The sequence below is a fragment of the Bombina bombina genome, chromosome 5 (genome assembly GCF_027579735.1).
Source record: "Bombina bombina isolate aBomBom1 chromosome 5, aBomBom1.pri, whole genome shotgun sequence".
In the NCBI taxonomy this organism is placed as follows: Eukaryota; Metazoa; Chordata; class Amphibia; order Anura; family Bombinatoridae; genus Bombina; species Bombina bombina.
Genome location: NC_069503.1, coordinates 94,300,984 through 94,323,248, shown reverse-complemented (window position 1 = coordinate 94,323,248; position 22,265 = coordinate 94,300,984). Strand labels below are relative to the sequence as shown.

The window sequence follows — 22,265 nt, the reverse complement described above, 5'->3', positions numbered from 1 at the left end:
AATAAAGCTAACGATTGAAAAAGGTAAAATATCATGAATGAAACTCTAGTTTTTTATTGACATATGTTACACAGGTGTTTAGAACAAAGGATGACTTTACATTCACTTTAACTACTGACTTTTTTCTGCGGCTGGAGTTTTGTCGTTAGATTTCTAACGCTCACTTCAGCCACGACTCTAAATACCAGCTTTAGAAAGATCCCATTGAAAAGATAGGATACGCAAATGGCGTAGGGGGATCTGCGGTATGGAAAAGTCGCGGCTGGAAAGTGAGCGTTAGACCCTTTCCTGACTGACTCCAAATACCAGCGGGCGGTAAAAACCAGCGTTAGGAGCCTCTAACGCTGGTTTTGACGGCTACCGCCCAACTCTAAATCTAAATCTAGCTCACAATTTCAGAATGGAATTACAGGCAAAGAGGACAAAGTAAATAATAAAAGTATATTGCAGAGTTGTTTTATTATATACAATTTATCATTTTATATTACCATCTCCAAGTGTTTAATGTCCCTTTAAGAACAAAAAAACTGCAAAATGTTTCGTTTTCAGAATGATTGTCTATAGGTTGTTTGTTACATTAAAGTTGATTTAAAAAAAAAAAGCTTTGAGTGGAGGTCACATGTTTCCTGTCTAGAGTGGAAGAGCTGCAGCTAGACCCTTCTAGGAGCGTGTGTGTGAGTCAGAGGAAACCTCATTATAATATATATCTGTATATAAGGTACTGGGGAGGGGTCTGTGTGTGTGAGACAATGGGGATATCTCTATAATATATATCTGTGTATAAGGTACTGGGGAGGGGTCTGTGTGTGTGAGACAATGGGGACATCTCTATAATATATATCTGTATATAAGGTACTGGAAGGAGGGTGTGTGTGAGTCAGAGGAAACCTCTTTATAATATTATTTATCTGTGTATAATGCACCGGGGAGATGTTTGTGTGAGACAATGGGGATATCTCTATAATATTTTATACCTGTGTATAAGATACTGGGGAGGGGGCGGGGTGTGTGTGAGGCAAAGGAACCTCTCTATAATATCATATATCTGTGTATAAGGTACTGGAAGGAGGGTGTGTGTGAGTCAGAGGAAACCTCTTTATAATATTATTTATCTGTGTATAATGCACCGGGGAGATGTTTGTGTGAGACAATGGGGATAGCTCTCTAATATTTTATACCTGTGTATAAGGTACTGGGGAGGGGGCGGTGTGTGTGTGAGGCAAAGGAACCTCTCTATAATATCATATATCTGTGTATAAGGTACTGGGGAGAGGGCAGTGTGTGAAACAATGGTAACCTCTCTATAATATATACCTGTGTATAAGGTACTGGGGAGGGGTCTGTGTGTGTGAGACAATGGGGATATCTCTATAATATATATCTGTATATAAGGTACTGGGGAGGGGTCTGTGTGTGTGAGACAATGGGGATATCTCTATAATATATATCTGTATATAAGGTACTGGGGAGGGGTCTGTGTGTATGAGACAATGGGGATAGCTCTATAATATATATCTGTATATAAGGTACTGGGGAGGGGTCTGTGTGTATGAGACAATGGGGATATCTCTATAATATATATCTGTATATAAGGTACTGGGGAGGGGTCTGTGTGTGTGAGACAATGGGGATATCTCTATAATATATATCTCTATATAAGGTACTGGAAGGAGGGTGTGTGTGAGTCAGAGGAAACCTCTTTATAATATTATTTATCTGTGTATAATGCACCGGGGAGATGTTTGTGTGAGACAATAGGGATATCTCTATAATATGTTATACCTGTGTATAAGGTACTAGGGAGGGGGTGGTGTGTGTGTGAGGCAAAGGAACCTCTCTATAATATATATCTGTATATAAGGTACTGGAGAGGGGTCTGTGTGTGTGAGAGGCAAAGGAACCTCTCTATAATATATATCTGTATATAAGGTACTGGAGAGGGGTCTGTGTGTGTGAGACAATGGGAACCTCTCTATAATATATATCTGTATATAAGGTACTGGGGAGGGGTCTATGTGTGTGAGACAATGGGAACCTCTCTATAATATATATCTGTATATAAGGCACTGGGGAGGGGGCGGTGTGTGTGTGAGGCAAAGGAACCTCTCTATAATATATATCTGTATATAAGGTACTGGAGAGGGGTCTGTAGTGTGAGACAATGGGAACCTCTCTATAATATATATCTGTATATAAGGTACTGGGGAGGGGTCTATGTGTGTGAGACAATGGGAACCTCTCTATAATATATATCTGTATATAAGGTACTGGGGAGGGGGCGGTGTGTGTGAGACAATGGGAACCTCTCTATAATATATATATCTGTATATAAGGTACTGGGGAGGGGGCGGTGTGTGTGAGACAATGGGAACCTCTCTATAATATATATCTGTATATAAGGTACTGGGGAGGGCTCTGTGTGTGTGAGACAATGGGGATATCTCTATAATATATATCTGTATATAAGGTACTGGGGAGGGGTCTGTGTGTGTGAGACAATGAGAACCTCTCTATAATATATATCTGTATATAAGGCACTGGGGAGGGGTCTGTGTGTGTGAGACAATGGGAACCTCTCTATAATATATATCTGTATATAAGGCACTGGGGAGGGGTCTGTGTGTGTGAGACAATGGGGATATCTCTATAATATATATATCTGTATATAAGGTAATGGGGAGAGGGCGGTGTGTGTGAGACAATGGGAATCTCTCTATAATATATATCTGTATATAAGGTACTGGAGAGGGGTCTGTGTTTGTGACACAATGGGACTTCTCTATAATATATATCTGTATATAAGGTACTGGGGAGGGGTCTGTGTGTATAAAACAACGGGAAACTCTCTGTAATATATAGCTGTATATAAGGTACTGGGGAAGGGGCGGTATGTGTGTGAGACAATGGGAACCTTTCTAATATATATCTGTATATAAGGTACTGGGGAGAGGTCTGTGTGTGTGAGACAATGGGAACCTCTCTATAATATATATCTGTATATACGGTACTGGGGAGGGGTCTGTGTGTGAGACAATGGGAGCCTCTCTATAATATATATCTGTGTATAAGGTACTGGGGAGGGATCTGTGTGTGTGAGACAATGGGAACCTCTCTATAATATATATCTGTATATAAGGTACTGGGGAGGGGTCTGTGTGTTTAAAACAATGGGAACCTCTCTGTAATATATATCTGTATATAAGGTACTGCGGTGGACTCTGTGTGTGAGACAATGGAAAACTTTCTAATATATATCTGTATATAAGGTACTGGGGAAGGGGCGGTATGTGTGTGAGACAATGGGAGCCTCTCTATAATATTATATATTTTTATATAAGGTACATAGTACTGTGTGTGATGCAATGGGAAACGTTCTATAATATTTTATGTATGTATAGAAGCTAATGGAGAGGGGGCTGGGTGTGTGAGACAATGCAGACATCCCAACTCTCCCTGAAGTTTAGGGAGTCTCCCTGGTTATAATAGCGGCTCCCTGATGCCAGAAAATGTTATGCAATCTCCCTGAAACTCCAAGTACCATGATCCAATGTGGCCCAAATACGGAAAATTATTTCTTTAAGCAATGCCTTTAGTTGCTGGGACGTTCTAGAACCCTCAAACATGCATCAGTAACCAAAAAGCCCCCCCTGATTTTAATAAAATAAAACACAAATACTACCTTATTTACTGCACATAATTAAACTTCGTATTCTAAAATATTTAAGCATTCAACAAGCGTACAATCACTGGAAAATAGGTTTGTTGTACAGTATGTGGTTGTGCAATAAAGCTACTTTTTTAATGTGATTTTAGTGGGAAGCTACTTTAATGATAAGTCTCTATCTTATTTAGGGTTTCAAGGTGTCCAATATATAACTGGGAGGGAGGGGGGGTGGCGCAGTAGCCGGTGAAGCCACCTCCCTGAAATTAGTTTTTGCAGGTTGGGATGTCTGGAATTGGAACCTCTTTATATTATATATCTGTATATAAGGTACTGGGGAGGGGTCTGTCTGTGTGTAAAACAATGGGAACATCTCTATAATATTATATATTTTTATATAAGGTACATAGTACTGTGTGTGTGATGCAATGGGAAACGTTCTATAATATTTTATGTATGTATAGAAGCTAATGGAGAGGGGGCTGGGTGTGTGAAACAATCACAATTGGAACCTCTTTATATTATATATCTGTATATAAGGTACTGGGGAGGGGTCTGTGTGTGTGAGACAATCACAATTGGAACCTCTTTATATTATATATCTGTATATAAGGTACTGGGGAGGGGTCTGTCTGTGTGTAAAACAATGGGAACATCTCTATAATATTATATATTTTTATATAAGGTACATAGTACTGTGTGTGTGATGCAATGGGAAACGTTCTATAATATTTTATGTTTGTATAGAAGCTAATGGAGAGGGGGCTGGGTGTGTGAGACAGAGAGAATCTCTCTATACTATTATATATCTGTATATAAGGAACAAGAGTGGGGTCTGGGTGTGCATGAGACAAATGAAACCGCTGTATAAAATTATATGTCTGCATTTTAAAGGGACAGTCAACCCAAAAATTACTGTTACTAATTTAGATTAGTTAATTAATGATCTTTACAGCAAACTGTAGCCCAATGTTCATCTATATAAACTTTGGCAGAAAACACACTTACTAGATCTCATCTGGCCGTTTTGAAACGGCCGCCTGACCCCTCCTTCTCTGACGTCTCCCAAAAGCTTCCACTAGTACATGATCCTTTGTCCCTGCACGCTCCTGTGTCTCCCTTCATTCAGTTCAGTGAGACACTCATATGGCACCCTCCTCACACTATCTCCCCTCACTTCACTATCACCCTCATTCATCCCCACAGCTGCAATTTCAGCTCTCTAGCTGTTCGTACCCGGCACTCACTGCCTCTCATCCATGCTGTGCACTGTGTGTTACAGAGAATGAGAGGCAGTGAGTGCCGGGCAGACGGCGATGTGATGTGGGTCTGTGCGTGTAACATTGAGAGAAGACGTGGATACATACAGTCATATACAGTCATATCAATAAAACATCACAATTCTCAGTCTTTTTATACACGATATATCTCAAATTAGAAGTATGTATTACATTTAGAGATCACCATCTCCATCATTCCACTCACTTGTATCACATCAGTATTTTTCAATGTATAGCTTCTCAAATCCTCAAGAATTCCACATGTATCTAACTCTCATATTTTTTTTATGGAGAGACAAGGGTCTCTATCCTAAACTTAACTAATCAACAAACCTAACCTTATAGCTAATCTAGCTAACTAATTTAACCATTAAACACAAAAACAAAACAACATACTATAACAGAACAAACTTTAGCTTGTTGTCTCAGCCTATGATTTGATATATGAATTACTCCGGTGAGTAAAAAGGACAGAAACATAGAGAACTTCTCAAGTTATAACATGATGGCACACCTTAAAGTCTTGCAACAGGGCTTTAAAAGAAAAGCAAGGAGCCCATTTTTTTCCTACTAAGTGGTAGAATTGCATGAACTGAACCAGGGGCTGACATTTACCAGCAAAATCCTTGGACCTAAACAATGACATTAATGCAAAATGAGCAAACATATGAAGCAGAATATTTATAATAATTGTGTACCAAGCAACTATTTCTGCCTGATAATTGTGACCTTAAAGGGGCAGTAAACACCAGAATTTTTTTGTTTAAAAAGGTAGATAATCCCTTTATTACCCATTCCCCAATTTTGCATAACCATCACAGTTGTAATAATAAACTTTTTACCTCTGTGATTACCTTGTATTTATGCCCCTGCAAACTGCCCCCTTATTTCAGTTCTTTTGACTGACTTGCATTTTTAGCCAATCAGTGCTGACTCCTAAGAGCTTCATGTGCTTGAGCTCAATGTTATCTATATGAAACACATGAACTAATGCCCTCTAGTGTTGAAAAACTGTCAAAATGCTTTCAGATTAGAGGCAGTGTTCAAGGCCTAAGAAATTAGCATATTAACCTCCTAGATTTAGCTTTCAACTAAGAATACCAATAGAACAAAGCAAAATTGGTAATAAAAGTAAATTGGAAAGTTGTTTAAAATTACATGCCCAATTTAAATCATGAAAGTTTTTTTTTACTTTACTGTCCCTTTAAGAGAGAAAGGCAGTTATGAGTCCTTAGATGTGTAATATTGCCTGTAGTGCCCATTAGGATTAGAATCTAGAAACAGACGGCTAGATTTGGAGTTTTGTCGGTAACGACCCGAAAAACTAACGCCCGCGTTTTACTGGCCGCACCATAAAAATAACTCTGGTATCGAGAGTCCACATAAAGGCTGCGTTAGGCTCCAAAAAGGAGCGTAGAGCATTTTTAACGCAGCTTCAACTCTCGATACCAGAGTTGCTTACGGACGCGGCCAGCCTCAAAAACGTGCTCGTGCACGATATCCCCATAGGAAACAATGGGGCTGTTTGAGCTGAAAAAAAACCTAACACCTGCAAAAAAGCAGCGTTCAGCTCCTAACGCAGCCCCATTGTTTCCTATGGGGAAACTCTTCCTACGTCTGCACCTAACACTCTAACATGTACCCCGAGTCTAAACACCCCTAACCTTACACTTATTAACCCCTAATCTGCCGCCCCCGCTATCGCTGACCCCTGCATTATATTATTAACCCCTAATCTGCCGCTCCGTAAACCGCCGCAATTTACATTATCCCTATGTACCCCTAATCTGCTGCCCCTAACACCGCCGACCCCTATATTATATTTATTAACCCCTAATCTGCCCCCCTCAACGTCGACGACACCTGCCTACACTTATTAACCCCTAATCTGCCGAGCGGACCGCACCGCTACTATAATAAATGTATTAACCCCTAATCCGCCTCACTAACCCTATCATAAATAGTATTAACCCCTAATCTGCCCTCCCTAACATCGCCGACACCTAACTTCAATTATTAACCCCTAATCTTCCGACCGGAGCTCACCGCTACTATAATAAATGGATTAACCCCTAAAGCTAAATCTAACCCTAACACTAACACCCCCCTAACTTAAATATAATTTTAATCTAACTAAATTAATTAACTCTTATTAAATAAATTAATCCTATTTAAAGCTAAATACTTACCTGTAAAATAAATCCTAATATAGCTACAATATAAATTATAATTACATTGTAGCTATTTTAGGATTAATATTTATTTTACAGGCAACTTTGTATTTATTTTAACCAGGTACAATAGCTATTAAATAGTTAAGAACTATTTAATAGTTACCTAGTTAAAATAATAACAAAATTACCTGTAAAATAAATCCTAACCTAAGTTCTAATTAAACCTAACACTACACTATCAATAAATTAATTAAATAAAATACCTACAATTACCTACAATAAAACCTAACACTACACTATCAATAAATAAATTAAATACAATTCCTACAAATAACTACAATGAAATAAACTAACTAAAGTACAAAAAATAAAAAAGAACTAAGTTACAAAAAATAAAAAAATATTTACAAACATAAGAAAAATATTACAACAATTTTAAACTAATTACACCTACTCTAAGCCCCCTAATAAAATAACAAAGACCCCCAAAATAAAAAAATGCCCTACCCTATTCTAAATTAATAAAGTTAAAAGCTCTTTTACCTTACTAGCCCTGAACAGGGCCCTTTGCGGGGCATGCCCCAAGAAAATCAGCTCTTTTTCCTGTAAAAAAAAAACATACAATACCCCCCCCCAACATTACAACCCACCACCCACATACCCCTAATCTACCCCAAACCCCCCTTAAATAAACCTAACACTAAGCCCCTGAAGATCTTCCTACCTTGTCTTCACCTCACCAGGTATCACCGATCCGTCCTGGCATCCGGTGCTGAAGAGGTCCAGAAGAGGCTCCAAAGTCTTCCTCCTATCCGGCAAGAAGAGGACATCCGGACCGGCAACCATCTTCTTCCAAGCGGCATCTTCTATCTTCTTCCATCCGGTGCGGAGCGGGTCCATCTTGAAGCAGCCGACGCGGATCCATCCTCTTCTTCCGGCGTCTCCCGACGAATGACGGTTCCTTTAAGGGACGTCATCCAAGATGGCGTCCCTCGAATTCCGATTGGCTGATAGGATTCTATCAGCCAATCGGAATTAAGGTAGGAATATTCTGATTGGCTGATGGAATCAGCCAATCAGAATCAAGTTCAATCCGATTGGCTGATCCAATCAGCCAATCAGATTGAGCTCGCATTCTATTGGCTGTTTCGATCAGCCAATAGAATGCGAGCTCAATCTGATTGGCTGATTGGATCGGCCAATCGGATTGAACTTGATTCTGATTGGCTGATTCCATCAGCCAATCAGAATATTCCTACCTTAATTCCGATTGGCTGATAGAATCCTATCAGCCAATCGGAATTCGAGGGACGCCATCTTGGATGACGTCCCTTAAAGGAACCGTCATTCGTCGGGAGACGCCGGAAGAAGAGGATGGATCCGCGTCGGCTGCTTCAAGATGGACCCGCTCCGCACCGGATGGAAGAAGATAGAAGATGCCGCTTGGAAGAAGATGGTTGCCGGTCCGGATGTCCTCTTCTTGCCGGATAGGAGGAAGACTTTGGAGCCTCTTCTGGACCTCTTCAGCACCGGATGCCAGGACGGATCGGTGATACCTGGTGAGGTGAAGACAAGGTAGGAAGATCTTCAGGGGCTTAGTGTTAGGTTTATTTAAGGGGGGTTTGGGGTAGATTAGGGGTATGTGGGTGGTGGGTTGTAATGTTGGGGGGGGGTATTGTATGTTTTTTTTTACAGGCAAAAGAGCTGATTTTCTTGGGGCATGTCCCGCAAAGGGCCCTGTTCAGGGCTGGTAAGGTAAAAGAGCTTTTAACTTTATTAATTTAGAATAGGGTAGGGCATTTTTTTATTTTGGGGGTCTTTGTTATTTTATTAGGGGGCTTAGAGTAGGTGTAATTAGTTTAAAATTGTTGTAATATTTTTCTGATGTTTGTAAATATTTTTTTATTTTTTGTAACTTAGTTCTTTTTTATTTTTTGTACTTTAGTTAGTTTATTTCATTGTAGTTATTTGTAGGAATTGTATTTAATTTATTTATTGATAGTGTAGTGTTAGGTTGTAATGTAGGTAATTGTAGGTATTTTATTTAATTAATTTATTGATAGTGTAGTGTTAGGTTTAATTAGAACTTAGGTTAGGATTTATTTTACAGGTAATTTTGTTATTATTTTAACTAGGTAACTATTAAATAGTTCTTAACTATTTAATAGCTATTGTACCTGGTTAAAATAAATACAAAGTTGCCTGTAAAATAAATATTAATCCTAAAATAGCTACAATGTAATTATAATTTATATTGTAGCTATATTAGGATTTATTTTACAGGTAAGTATTTAGCTTTAAATAGGATTAATTTATTTAATAAGAGTTAATTAATTTCGTTAGATTAAAATTATATTTAAGTTAGGGGGGTGTTAGTGTTAGGGTTAGACTTAGCTTTAGGGGTTAATCCATTTATTATAGTAGCGGTGAGCTCCGGTCGGAAGATTAGGGGTTAATAATTGAAGTTAGGTGTCGGCGATGTTAGGGAGGGCAGATTAGGGGTTAATACTATTTATGATAGGGTTAGTGAGGCGGATTAGGGGTTAATACATTTATTATAGTAGCGGTGCGGTCCGCTCTGCAGATTAGGGGTTAATCAGTGTAGGCAGGTGTCGGCGACGTTGAGGGGGGCAGGTTAGGGGTTAATAAATATAATATAGGGGTCGGCGGTGTTAGGGGCAGCAGATTAGGGGTACATAGCTATAATGTAGGTGGCGGCGCTTTGCGGTCGGCAGATTAGGGGTTAATTATTGTAAGTAGCTGGCGGCGACGTTGTGGGGGGCAGGTTAGGGGTTAATAATTATAATACAGGGGTCGGCGGGGTTAGGGGCAGCAGATTAGGGGTACATAGGGATAATTTAGCTGGCGGCGCTTTGCGGTCGGCAGATTAGGGGTTTAAAAAATTTAATCGAGTGGCGGCGATGTGGGGGGACCTCGGTTTAGGGGTACATAGGTAGTTTATGGGTGTTAGTGTACTTTAGAGTACAGTTAGCCCAGAAAGCTCTTAACTACTGACTTTTTTCTGCGGCTGGAGTTTTGTCGTTAGAGTTCTAACGCTCACTTCAGACACGACTCTAAATACCGGAGTTAGGAAGATCCCATTGAAAAGATAGGATACGCAATTGACGTAAGGGGATCTGCGGTATGGAAAAGTCGCGGCTGAAAAGTGAGCGTTAGACCCTATTTTGACTGACTCTAAATACCGGCGGTAGCCTAAAACCAGCGTTAGGAGCCTCTAACGCTGGTTTTCACGGCTACCGCCAAACTCCAAATCTAGGTCTTAGCGTTATTGTTAAAAATAGAGATACCTTGGCGAAAGTGGACATTCACTTTGTATTGAGATGCAATACTACAATAACCACTAGAGGTCCTCGTGTTTTCTTTCCTTTCCAGTTTATATCTGACAAAATCAATATTCTTGACATGTTATGCAGAATTAAACACCAGAAACAGATACCTCAAGTTTTCCAGGAGTTTTTGTCCATCAATTTTTAAATCTGCAGGCAGAGGAGACAAGGTAAAGTGTTAATTATAATTTCAGCCTTCATATTAACTTTAAATGATGCCATTGTCAGATTATGGACACTGGCATCCGTTTTATAGACTACACTGCTAATTAGCTAAAAATGGATGCGTGTAACCTATTCCCCTCTGCCTAAAAGCAAAAGAAGCAGGCTTCAGGTTCCAAAGCCAGATTAAAGTGAATGCAGATAAACACATAACTAGGGGTAATAGCTAGGACTATAGCTTCAGTATTAAACACTGCAGATATTACAAAGTAAACCTAGGAGCAGACAAATATCAGGGCGCGAGAGTGTCGTAACAAGATTGTTGCTACTGAACAACTTAGCACTCTGCACAAGGAAAGCTGTGTCCCTTTTTACATAGAATTCAGTTTGAATAGCCAGCGCAACCTTAGGATAGTAATATAAAAAATTAAGTAAGTCAGACCCACATATCTTAGGGAATATCATGCTATGGTTTTGTTTCTCTCTTCCTCCCTCCTGCTCAGAAGAAGTAGGTAGACAGGATGTATTACAGTAAGAGATAGATGTAGGCTATGTGTGTGTTCCTAGGAGACTTTAGCCGGTTGCATAAAACTAAGTAGGAGAATGAAAGTTAACAGTGCCTTCAAGAATTATAACTCTACAAACATGTGTTTGGGAGCAAAGCTTGCAAAAAGCTATCTGTAAATTGATATGCCGAGTAAATACAGGAGTGGGTCATGTGGGAGGTGGAGTCAGTATTGCAAACTGCTAACCAAGCGTATATATTATAAACTATAATTATATTAAAACAAACGCAGCATGATTATTGGTAACAGAGTTATGTCTGGTTGCATTAAGAAAATTAGCCATATATGTCCCTGAAGTGTGCAACCAGCACTGTGTTCATAGATCTGCCTTTAGCGCCATCCTCCTGATTAATATCTGCCAAAAGGTCCCGTTGTCAAATAGTTATAGATATAAAGGCTAGCATCTTATGGAAGCTTTAATGTCAGAAAGAAAAGAAAAAAAACACAGCTGCAAAAAAATTATTTTACTCGAGCAGAGATATGTCTTCTTTGAGCTAGCTTATATCATGTTCATGAATACAGTCATCCCACACCAGACTTCTGTTTACCAGACTCACCTCCCAAACCAAAGCAGACAAGGTCAAATTAGAGTCAGATCATGTTGCCAGGATTAAATGGGACACAGATGGTGCAGGTACAAAGTTGAAGAAAATGCGCAGTGAATCTAGTAAAGTAGTTGCGCCTTATGTCTTTCGGGCATCTTTAAAATCTTGAGGTATAGTCATTCTCCATAGGACTGACTTGAGAATATTCCACCTTGCGAGAGGATTGCATATCTATATCCCTTGTCATGATCGGTGGCGCATGAGATCTTGGTGCTGGTAACTTAGCTGCAAACGTTAGACATAGTACTTTCTTTGGAGGCTCCACCCTAGGATCCAGGCAGTCCGATACTAGTGAACACTTATCTGTGTCCTGCCGTGACAGTGAGTTCTCTGGTAATGCTGCCAAGTTGATAGGGAGGACTCCAAAGTGATTTTTTGTATGCAGCGCTTGTGCTTCTAGGAGAAGTTCCCCCATAACTGCAGTTAGGGAATTGAACAGTGGTGTGAAGACAGCATTAAGGGAAGAAATAATGTGCTCCATCTTGTTTAATTGAGTGCGCAATTCTGGTGAAAAGCCCAATGGCTTGATTGGAGTTAAACGACTTCTCTGTGGCCAAGAGTTGGAAATTCTTGATCCTGGAGGTTTCCCGGGCACACCTGTTGCCAAGGGAGGAATGGATGGCTTAAGATTTGGCCACAATTTACCTTGCAGTTAGCAATCTTATACAGAACAGTAAGATTCAGTGGCCATCTTGGTGAGCCACCCACCGGAAGTCCATCTCTCATCGTTTTGTTGCTATAGCACTTTTACCTTTACATCATTACATTAAAGTCAATGGGAATTCCATTTTGTTATTCAAAATACGGCTAGAGATGGCGCAGGTCCTGTATTCCTCTTGAAACAGTTCTCCCAGATATCACTGAGGATAAGAAAACTTCACTGGTGTATGTAAACGTTAACCACGTAATAAAGGTGCAGTATACTCACTCTGATATATATCAGAAGTCGGCTCCTCACCGTAGGATTCCTCCACTCTACGTATGCAAATCAATTCCTTGGAACCCAAGGTCCGGCGATTTTACAAAAACAGTAGAATCCATGTATATATAAAAAGAACAAGTGTTTATTAAGATAGCTCTTTTATTTCTTCTTATCCTCAGTGATATCTGGGAGAACTGTTTCAAGAGGAATACAGGACCTGCACCATCTCTATCCGAATTCTACATATTTCAATGGTTCCTTGGGAGAGACTGTAAGAAGGCAGCGGTCCACCTAAAGGGGAGTACTGTTCTTACCCATTGTATACAGTATTTGCAATAACATCTGCAATAGCCTGTATTTGTTGTTTGTATTAGCATTTGGTTATTCACCTTGTCATTCCATAGAAAGCAGCTATAATCCCACTTAATCTCACTTTCAGAATATGCTACTGTTCTTGGGGAACATATCTGGTAAATATGTGAGTCAGAGAGATCCTCTCTAATATGCCCATGAAGAAGGTACCGGGGAGGGGTTTTGTTTGTGAGAGAATCTCCATATAATATAAATTTGTGTATACAGTGCTGGGGAGGGGGTTGCGTGTGTGAGTATGAGGGAACTACTCCATTTTATATCTGTGTAAAAGCTACAGGGGAGGGAGATAAATGTGTGAGTCACAGAGGGAATCTCTTTATAATATTATAAATCTTTGAAGGGACACTAAACCCAATTTTTTTTTTCTTTCATGATTCAGATAAAGCATTTCATTTTAAGCAACTTTCTAATTTACTTCTATTATCATTTTTTCTTCATTCTCCTGCTATCTTTATTTGAAAAAGAAGGCATCTAAGCTAAGGACACAGCCAATTTTTGGTTCAGGACCACAGACAGCACTTTTTGATTGGTTCTGTCCAATAAGCAAGGACAACCCAGGTTGTTCGCCAAAAATGGGCCGGCATCTAAACTTACATTCTGGCTTTTCAAATAAAGATACCAAGAGAATGAAGGGAATTTGATAATAGGAGTAAATTAGAGCATGCCATTTCAAGCAACTTTCTATCTGAACCATGAAAGAAAAAATTTGGGCTCAGTGTCCCTTTAAGGTACTGGGAGATAGCTATGTGTATGTCAGAGAGAACCTCTCTAATATGCCCATGAAGAAGGTACTGGGGAGGGGATTATATGTGTGAGGCAGGAGAAGCCTCTCTGTAATATTATATATCTTTATATAAGATACTGGGGAGGGAGCTATATGTGTGTGTGAGTCAGAGGGAACTTCTTTATAATATAAATCTGTAAGGCACTGGGAGGTAGCTGTGTGTATGTGAGTAAGAGACAACCTCTCTAATATGCCCATGAAGAAGGTACTGGGGAGGGGATTATATGTGCGAGGCAGGAGAAGCCTCTCTGTAATATTATATATCTTTATATAAGATACTGGGGAGGGGCTATATATGTGTGTGAGTCAGAGGGAACCTCTTTATAATATAAATCTGTAAGGTACTGGGAGGTAGCTGTGTGTGTGTGAGTAAGAGACAACCTCTCTAATATGCCCATGAAGAAGGTACTGGGGAGGGGCTATATATGTGTGTGAGTCAGAGGGAACCTCTTTATAATATAAATCTGTAAGGTACTGGGAGGTAGCTGTGTGTGTAACTCAGAGGGAACCTCTCTAATATGCCCATGAAGAAGGTACTGGGGAGGGGCTATATCTGTGTGTGAGTCAGATGGAACCTCTTTATAATATAAATCTGTAAGGTACTGGGAGGTAGCTGTGTGTATGTGAGTCAGAGAGAACCTCTCTAATATGCCCATGAAGAAGGTACTGGGGAGGGGCTATATATGTGTGTGAGTCAGAGGGAACCTCTTTATAATATAAATCTGTAAGGTACTGGGAGGTAGCTGTGTGTGTGTAACTCAGAGGGAACCTCTCTAATATGCCCATGAAGAAGGTACTGGGGAGGGGATTATATGTGTGTGAGTCAGAGGGAACCTCTTTATAATATAAATCTGTAAGGTACTGGGAGGTAGCTGTGTGTGTGTAACTCAGAGGGAACCTCTTTAATATGCCTGTGTAGAAGGTACTGGGGAGGGGCTATATCTGTAAGGCATGAGAAACATCTCTATAATGTTATATATCTTTATATAAGACACTGGGCAGGGCACTTTATGTGTGAGTCAGAGGGAACCTCTATAATATTATATTTCTGTATATAAGGTGCTGGGCAGGGTGCTGTGTGTGAGCCAGAGGAAACCGCTGTATAGCTTAAAATGTGTACATATAAAGTGCTGGTGATGTGCTATTAAGACATATGGAACCTCTCCACAGTCCTGTATATCGCTACATGATGTGCTATAGGAAAGGTGGTGTATGTGAGGCAGAGAGAATCTCTCTATAATGTGAAGTGTCTGTATATAAGGTGCAGGGAGGAGGCATGTGGGAGAGACAAATAAAGGGGATGTAAAGGACATTAGTGAAAATAGTTATAGATAAATACATTATTAGTTATATAAAGCTGAATGAAAAATGTTTTTTTACATACAACACCAATGTATCCTGCACCCCTGCACAGCCTTTCGTTGTAGTTCTACAGTGTAGGGATTAATAATTAGACAATGTGCTGCAAAACTAACCATAAAGCTTTATGTGCTGCAGAGGATGATGGAAAATAATAAAGGTTTAACTATTTTATTCACACGTCACACACTGCAGTGTAGTATACAGATCTATGGGCACAAAATATACTTTTTTTTTTAGTAATATCAACAACTTGGACACATGCTTTCAAAAAGATTCACTGCCCTTGAGGAAATAACAACTCCTGTGCTATTGTATATCAAAAACGTTATAGAAAAATTACTCAAAAATCTAACTGCTAGATTACGAGTTTTGTCGGTAAAGACTTGCGTTGCTAACGCTCCTTTTTTTTCAGCGCCTACTTTAAACAATGCTGGTATTACAAGTTTTCTGAATGGCTGCGTTAGAATCAGAAAAGTGAGCGTTGAGCAAATTTAACGCCACTTCTCCCTGTAATACCAGCGTTGCTTACGGTAGTGGTAAGCTGGCTAAAACGTGCTCGTGCACGATATCCCCATAGGAAACAATGGGGCTGAGACGGCTGGAAAAAAACCAAGCTCCTAACGCAGCCCCATTGTTTCCTATGGGAAAACACATTTTATGTCTACAGGGAGTGCAGAATTATTAGGCAAGTTGTATTTTTGAGGATTAATTTTATTATTGAACAACAACCATGTTCTCAATGAACCCAAAAAACTCATTAATATCAAAGCTGAATAGTTTTGGAAGTAGTTTTTAGTTTGTTTTTAGTTATAGCTATTTTAGGGGGATATCTGTGTGTGCAGGTGACTATTACTGTGCATAATTATTAGGCAACTTAACAAAAAACAAATATATACCCATTTCAATTATTTATTTTTACCAGTGAAACCAATATAACATCTCAACATTCACAAATATACATTTCTGACATTCAAAAACAAAACAAAAACAAATCAGTGTCCAATATAGCCACCTTTCTTTGCAAGGACACTCAAAAGCCTGCCATCCATGGATTCTGTCAGTGTTTTGATCTGTTCACCATCAACATTGCGTGCAGCAGCAACCACAGCCTCCCAGACACTGTTCAGAGAGGTGTACTGTTTTCCCTCCTTGTAAATCTCACATTTGATGATGGACCACAGGTTCTCAATGGGGTTCAGATCAGGTGAACAAGGAGGCCATGTCATTAGATTTTCTTCTTTTATACCCTTTCTTGCCAGCCACGCTGTGGAGTACTTGGACGCGTGTGATGGAGCATTGTCCTGCATGAAAATCATGTTTTTCTTGAAGGATGCAGACTTCTTCCTGTACCACTGCTTGAAGAAGGTGTCTTCCAGAAACTGGCAGTAGGACTGGGAGTTGAGCTTGACTCCATCCTTAACCCGAAAAGGCCCCACAAGCTCATCTTTGATGATACCAGCCCAAACCAGTACTCCACCTCCACCTTGCTGGCGTCTGAGTCGGACTGGAGCTCTCTGCCCTTTACCAATCCAGCCATGGGCCCATCCATCTGGCCCATCAAGACTCACTCTCATTTCATCAGTCCATAAAACCTTAGAAAAATCAGTCTTGAGATATTTCTTGGCCCAGTCTTGACGTTTCAGCTTGTGTGTCTTGTTCAGTGGTGGTCGTCTTTCAGCCTTTCTTACCTTGGCCATGTCTCTGAGTATTGCACACCTTGTGCTTTTGGGCACTCCAGTGATGTTGCAGCTCTGAAATATGGCCAAACTGGTGGCAAGTGGCATCTTGGCAGCTGCACGCTTGACTTTTCTCAGTTCATGGGCAGTTATTTTGCGCCTTGGTTTTTCCACACGCTTCTTGCGACCCTGTTGACTATTTTGAATGAAACGCTTGATTGTTCGATGATCACGCTTCAGAAGCTTTGCAATTTTAAGAGTGCTGCATCCCTCTGCAAGATATCTCACTATTTTTGACTTTTCTGAGCCTGTCAAGTCCTTCTTTTGACCCATTTTGCCAAAGGAAAGGAAGAAGTTGCCTAATAATTATGCACACCTGATATAGGGTGTTGATGTCATTAGACCACACCCCTTCTCATTACAGAGATGCACATCACCTAATATGCTTAATTGGTAGTAGGCTTTCGAGCCTATACAGCTTGGAGTAAGACAACATGCATAAAGAGGATGATGTGGTCAAAATACTCATTTGCCTAATAATTCTGCACTCCCTGTACACCTAACACTCTAACATGAACCCCGAGTCTATACACCCCTAATCTAACACTTATTAACCCCTAATCTGCCGCCCCCGACATCGTCGCCACCTGCATTATACTATTGACCCCTAATCTGCCGCTCCGGACACCGCCGCCACCTCCATTATATTTATTAACCCCTAATCTGTCGCTGCCACTTACCTACAATTATTAACCCCTAATCTGCCGACCGGACATCGCTGCTACTATAATAAATGTATTAACCTTTAAACCACCGCACTCCCGCCTCGCAAACACTAGAATACATTTTATCAACCCCTAATCTGCCGTCCCTAACATTGCTGCCACTTACCTACAATTATTAACCCCTAATCTGCCGCCCCCAACGTCGCCGCTACTATATTAAATGTATTAACCCCTAAACCTAAGTCTAACCCTAACCCCCCCTAACTTAAATCTATTTTTAATAAATCTAAATAAATTTACTATAATTAAATAAATTAATCCTATTTAAAACTAAATACTTACCTATAAAAAAAATCCTAATATAGCTACAATATAACTAATAGTTACATTATAGCTATTTTAGGATTTATTTTTATTTTACAGGCAACTTTGTATTTATTTTAACTAGGTACAATAGTTATTAAATAGTTATTAACTATTTAATAACTACCTAGCTAAAAGAAATACAAAATTACCTCTTAAATAAATCCTAACCTAAGTTACAATTACACCTAACACTACACTATAATTAAATTAATTAACTAAACTACCTACAATTAAATACAATTAAATTAAATAAACTAAATAACGAAACCCCCCCCACTAAATTACAGAAAATAAAAAGAAATTACAATTTTATTAAACTAATTGCACCTAATCTAATCCCCCTAATAAAATAAAAAAGCCCCACAAAATAATAAAAGTCCCTACCCTATACTAAATTACTAAGTAATCAGCTCTTTTACCAATCTTTAAAAGGGCTTTTTGCGGGGCATTGCCCCAAAGTAATCAGCTCTTTTACTTGTTAAAAAAAAATACAATACCCCCCCAACATTACAACCCACCACCCACATACCCCTACTCTAAAACCCACCCAAACCCCCCTTAAAATACCTAACACTAACCCCCTGAAGATCACCCTACCTTGAGCAGTCTTCACCCAGCCGGGCCGAACTCTTCATCCAATCCGGCGATGTGGTCCTCCATCCGGCCGAAGTCTTCATCCAAGCGGGGCAGAAGAGGTCCTCCATCCGGCAGAAGTCTTCATCCAGGCAGCATCTTCTATCTTCATCCTTCCGGAGCAGAGCGGGTCCATCTTCAAGACATCCGACGTGGAGCTTCCATCCTGGCCGACGACTTCCCAACGAATGACTGTTCCTTTAAATGATCCAAGATGGCGTCCCTCGAATTCCGATTGGCTGATAGAATCCTATCAGCCAATCAGAATTAAGGTAGGAAAAATCCGATTGGCTGATTCAATCAGCCAATCAGATTGAGCTTGCATTCTATTGGCTGATCGGAACAGCCAATTGAATGCAAGCTCAATCCGATTGGCTGATTGGATCAGCCAATCAGATTGAACTTCAATCCGATTGGCTGATTGAATCAGACAATTGCATTTTCTTTCATGTAATTGGCAAGAGTCCATGAGGTAGTGACGTATGGGATATACATTCCTACCAGGAGGGGCAAAGTTTCCCAAACCTCAAAATGCCTATAAATACGCCCCCACCACACCCACAATTCAGTTTTACAAACTTTGCCTCCCATGGAGGTGGTGAAGTAAGTTTGTGCTAGATTTCTACGTTGATATGCGCTTCGCAGCAGGCTGAAGCCCGGTTTTCCTCTCAGTGTGCAGTGAATGTCAGAGGGATGTGAAGGGAGTATTGCCTATTGAATACCATGGTCTTCCTCTAGGGGATCTATTTCATAGGTTCTCTGTCATCGGTCGTAGAGATTTCTTCTCCTACCTCCCTTTTTCAGATCGACGATATACTCTTATATACCATTACCTCTACTGATTCTCGTTTCAGTACTGGTTTGGCTATTTACTTTATGTAGATGAGTGTCTTTGGGTAAGTAAGTCTTATCTTTTATTTCTGACACTCTCAGCTATGGTTTGGCACTTTATATGTAAAGTTCTAAATATATGTTTTATACTTATATTTGCCATGATTCAGGTCAATCAGTTTATTTTCCTTCTTTCAGACTGTTAGTTTAAATTTTTGGGAAAATGCATATGAATTAAAATATTTTTCTTACCTAAAATTTTCAATTGACTTTTTTTCTCTAAATTGCGGGTTGTTAGGCTCGCGGGTGCAAAAAATGCTAGAATTTATTGCGTCATTTTTGGCGCGAGACTTTTTTGGCGCGAGATTGACATTTGTCTGACGTCAATTTTCACGTAGTTGCGTCATTTGTGACTCTCGTGTTTGTTGCAGACGTTTTTGGCGCCAAAAAATATGTGGGCGTCATTCTTGGTGCCAGATTTTTAACATTATTTATGTCTCATTTTTTAGTTGCTTCTGGTTTCTAGAGGCCTGTTCTGTTTGCATTTTTTCCCATTCCTGAAACTGTCATTTAAGGAATTTGATAATTTTGCTTTATATGTTGTTTTTCTATTACCTATTGCAAGATATCCCAAAAAACTGTTCCTGTGTCAGAAAATACTTTTGGATTCCTGATGACTGATATCAGTCCTACCAAAGCTAAGTTCATTTATTTTAATGTTATGAATTTTTTATCTTTAGCTATGGTTTGTAATAAGTTATCATGATAAACTTTTACATGCAGAGTCCATTAGTATTTATGCATTATCTATTGCTATTCTTTTTACATCTAATGTACAAGATATACTTAGGAATTTATAAGAATATTTTTCTGATTCTATTCTAAAAGCTTTGTCTGCCATCCCGCCTTCTAATAAAATTTATAGTTTTTTTTTTTTTTAAACTTCTCATTTAGTTGATGAAGTTTCAAATGACCAACAACATACTGAATTATCCTTCTCTGATGATGTTTTTTCTCATTCAGAATATTCTTCATCAGATATTGACACTAACAAATCTACTTTTTTATTTTTAAATAGAGTACATTCGTTCTTTGTTGAAAAGGTGTTGATTATTTTGGATATTGAGGTGACTAGTTCTTTTGATTTTAAGACTAGATAACATTTAAATTCTGCTTATTTTTTTTTATTAGAATTGTTTATTAGCCATTTCAGCATGCCATTCCATTGACAGAAAGAAAAAATGGAGCAACACAAAAACCTCAGGTAGCCCTGAAGATGTAATACAAACAATACACTTAATCATAATGTCATGTCATCACATTATTATACATAGATTTAGATAAAACACCTTGCTCCGAACATTTGAAAGTATGTATCTAGATATATTAACAAAAAAATAAAAGAAAAGTATTTCTATGGGGTCAATAATTGTTACTAAAACCTTATTTGCATGATGAAATTGGAATTTTCTTATATCATAAAAAAAAAAATATATTAAAAAAAAAAAAAGGAGAAAAAAAAAAAAGAAAAAGGACAGCGGGGCAGAAAAAAAAAAAAAAAAAAAAAAGGGGATTTATCCTCCCGGCCCCCTCGTCCCCCATCCCCGTACCAACCCCCGATGGTTAACTACACAGGGTATTCATTATTCGCTATAGCTTGTTCCATGTATATTGTACCCCTGAAAGGTGCAGTTATCTGTCTCTGCATGTTTTCTGGTAAGCTAGTAATTATACTTTTCCATTTGCAGAAGAACTTCTTAACTTGGGCTTCTGAGTTTACAGACGTGTCAATTTGTTCTAAGATAATTTGATTTTGAAGCTTTTGCTTGAATTCTTTCAGGCTTGGGGCCTTTTTAGATTTCCAGTATTTTAAAATTAAAAGCCTTCCCGTGATAATTATATTATTCAGTTGTCGAATGTTTTTAAGAACTGTCTCTTCTTGATTAATGAAAAAAAAGACATTCTTATCTGTTATTTGAAAATTACATTGATTAATTTTAGTAACCCAGTTACCTATCTTGTACCAAAATCTTTTAATTTTATAACAGTACCAGAAACAATGCTGCAGATCTGCGCTATTACTCTTACACTTCTGGCAAGATGTCATAGATTTGTCCCATTTAGCCTTTACTTGTGGGGTAATATAGGCTCTATTTATAAATTTGGTATGTGTCTCCCTCCATGAGGAGGAGACTGTTGCTCTATCTATAAGGCTAAAACTTTCTTGGATTCTTTCTGGCGGGGTCAGCCAGGTTTCTGCTAGTTTTTGTAGATTACTGAAACCGTTATTAGAGATAATCAGTCTATATATTGTTGAAATACTATACCTACCTGCCTTGAAGAGCTTTAGAATGGGTTCTATAGGGTCCCAGGCGTCTATCGCCAGATTATTTTGTAGTATTTCTTGTAGATAGTGCCTAATTTGTAGAAAGGCATAGAATTCTTTGTTTTTTATCTCATAATCTTGCTTTATTTTAGCAAAGGTCTTACAAGTCCATGCATCTCTATCTATTAGTTGAAATACATTGGTAATCCCTTTTTGAGCCCAAGTCTTAAATATACTTGAATCCAATGCTGGCACAAAGTTAGGGTTTCCCACTATAGGTAGATAGATAGAAAAAGAGCTGTTGATGTCTAAAATGTGTAGTATTTTTTGCCATGCAGTAATTACCATCTGTATGACGGGTAGGTCTTTAATTTTATAAGGCCTTTTATCTCTAGGTATATGAAGAAGAGCATTAAGAGAAAATGGGTATACTAGAACTCTTTCTAATGGGAGGGCTGCGTAATAATCAGTTT

At 39.0% G+C, this 22,265-nt stretch overlaps 1 protein-coding gene across 3 annotated transcripts in view; it reads left to right on the top strand.

Annotated features, from left to right (window-relative positions):
• The first annotated feature begins 616 nt into the window (after nucleotides 1-616).
• Nucleotides 617-22,265, top strand: part of LOC128659961 (gastrula zinc finger protein XlCGF26.1-like) — a 607,594-nt gene continuing 585,945 nt past the window's right edge. For 2 of the 3 annotated variants that reach the window (XM_053713552.1, XM_053713550.1), the window contains exon 1: nucleotides 617-674. The gene's annotated coding sequence lies outside the window, so the exon portion shown is untranslated. Of the gene's footprint in view, nucleotides 719-22,265 lie in introns of all 3 variants that reach the window. The other variant, XM_053713551.1, reaches the window with a different exon arrangement.